Source organism: Arvicanthis niloticus, unplaced genomic scaffold (genome assembly GCF_011762505.2).
Source record: "Arvicanthis niloticus isolate mArvNil1 unplaced genomic scaffold, mArvNil1.pat.X pat_scaffold_713_arrow_ctg1, whole genome shotgun sequence".
NCBI classification, from domain to species: Eukaryota; Metazoa; Chordata; class Mammalia; order Rodentia; family Muridae; genus Arvicanthis; species Arvicanthis niloticus.
The window spans coordinates 41,973-44,531 of NW_023046325.1; positions in this window are offsets into that span (position 1 = coordinate 41,973).

Here is a 2,559-nt window from a genome sequence, read left to right on the forward strand (position 1 = left end):
CTATAATTCTCCTCATGCTCTGGCAAGGGCATGATGCCAACTGCAGATAGTTTTGCCAAGTGTATGACATTTGGAATTCTAAGGACTCTTGAGAGGGTATATAAATAAAAGCACCCTAAATGGGTGTGGCTTCTGCTGCTCCTCCTGCTGCTAAGCTCTGTTTGCAGATTGTACCTTTTTGCGGGTGGTGATATCCTGGCAGGTGAAAAATCAAAATTTCCCCAAAGAACTTGATGTCCTTAATCAGTCGAAACTAGTCTAATGATACAGATGTCCCCTTTCCTATCTACCTTCCACTTCTAGTGTGGGTGGGTTTGAAAGATTGGAGAGGGTGGTAGAAATAGGTATCCATAAAGTAGCCACAAGTCTGGCTACAGTGATTCATAGTTCAGATGCCAATGATACTTACCCATCACTGAAAAATCAAATAGTCACTGTCCTCTTCAGCATTGACCTAGGTAGGCAGTTATAACTTTTCAGTGCTGATGAACACAGAAGGATTGGCAGTAGCAAAGAAATGAGGATGTAATTAGAGAAGCTGGTGCTCTGAAGATGTTAGGTCTGTTCCTGTGCCAGCACTAGAAAGCCAACATGTATCCAATGGAGATGACCATGACACTGACCAAGAATGCTTCCCTGAAGATGAACAATGTGGATAATACGTATTGCAAGGAAAAATGGTATAAGAGAACATGACTTGATAACATGTAGGAGGTGGTTCTGACATCACATTAGGAGTAACAACAAAAGAGATGAAAAGGTTGCTAGAAATGGATCAATATAAGGAAGACAGACAAACCAGGACCATAAGATGTCATATGGAGATAAGTTGCTTTTGATCTTTCCTCAACAAACTTGTCTTTGCCTGGAAATGATGCCTGGAAGCTTCAGCCAGAAGGCAGTACAAATGGAAGACTGTGGGGGGGGGGGGGGGGGGGGGGGGGGGGTGGGGGGGGGGGGGGGGGGGGGGGGGGGTGGGGGGGGGGGGGGGGGGGGGGGGGGGGGGGGGGGGGGGGGGGGGGGGGGGGGGGGGGGGGGGGGGGGGGGGGGGGGGGGGGGGGGGGGGGGGGGGGGGGGGGGTGGGGGGGGGGGGGGGGGGGGGGGGGGGGGTGGGGGGGGGGGTGGGGGGGGGGGGGGGGGGGGGGGGGGGGGGGTGGGGGGGGGGGGGGGGGGGGGGGGGGGGTGGGGGGGGGGGGGGGGGGGTGGGGGGGGGGGGGGGGGGGGGGGGGGGGGGGGGGGGGGGGGGGGGGGGGGGGGGGGGGGGGGGGGGGGGGGGGGGGGGGGGGGGGGGGGGGGGGGGGGGGGGGGGGGGGGGGGGGGGGGGGGGGGGGGTGGGGGGGGGGGGGGGGGGGGGGGGTGGGGGGGGGGGGGGGGGGGGGGGGGGGGGGGGGGGGGGGGGGGGGGGGGGGGGGGGGGGGGGGGGGGGGGGGGGGGGGGGGGGGGGGGGGGGGGGGGGGGGGGGGGGGGGGGGGGGGGGGGGGGGGGGGGTGGGGGGGGGGGGGGGGGGGGGGGGGGGGGGGGGGGGGGGGGGGGGGGGGGGGGGGGGGGGGGGGGGGGGGGGGGGGGGGGGGGGGGGGGGGGGGGGGGGGGGGGGGGGGGGGGGGGGGGGGGGGGGGGGGGGGGGGGGGGGGGGGGGGGGGGGGGGGGGGGGGGGGGGGGGGGGGGGGGGGGGGGGGGGGGGGGTGGGGGGGGGGGGGGGGGGGGGGGGGGGGGGGGGGGGGGGGGGGGGGGGGGGGGGGGGGGGGGGGGGGGGGGGGGGGGGGGGGGGGGGGTGGGGGGGGGGGGGGGGGGGGGGGGGGGGGGGGGGGGGGGGGGGGGGGGGGGGGGGGGGGGGGGGGGGGGGGGGGGGGGGGGGGGGGGGGGGGGGGGGGGGGGGGGGGGGGGGGGGGGGGGTGGGGGGGGGGGGGGGGGGGGGGGGGGGGGGGGGGGGGGGGGGGGGGGGGGGGGGGGGGGGGGGGGGGGGGGGGGGGGGGGGGGGGGGGGGGGGGGGGGGGGGGGGGGGGGGGGGGGGGGGGGGGGGGGGGGGGGGGGGGGGGGGGGGGGGGGGGGGGGGGGGGGGGGGGGGGGGGGGGGGGGGGGGGGGGGGGGGGGGGGGGGGGGGGGGGGGGGGGGGGGGGGGGGGGGGGGGGGGGGGGGGGGGGGGGGGGGGGGGGGGGGGGGGGGGGGGGGGGGGGGGGGGGGGGGGGGGGGGGGGGGGGGGGGGGGGGGGGGGGGGGGGGGGGGGGGGGGGGGGGGGGGGGGGGGGGGGGGGGGGGGGGGGGGGGGGGGGGGGGTGGGGGGGGGGGGGGGGGGGGGGGGGGGGGGGGGGGGGGGGGGGGGGGGGGGGGGGGGGGGGGGGGGGGGGGGGGGGGGGGGGGGGGGGGGGGGGGGGGGGGGGGGGGGGGGGGGGGGGGGGGGGGGGGGGGGGGGGGGGGGGGGGGGGGGGGGGGGGGGGGGGGGGGGGGGGGGGGGGGGGGGGGGGGGGGGGGGGGGGGGGGGGGGGGGGGGGGGGGGGGGGGGGGGGGGGGGGGGGGGGGGGGGGGGGGGGGGGGGGGGGGGGGGGGGGGGGGGGGGGGGGGG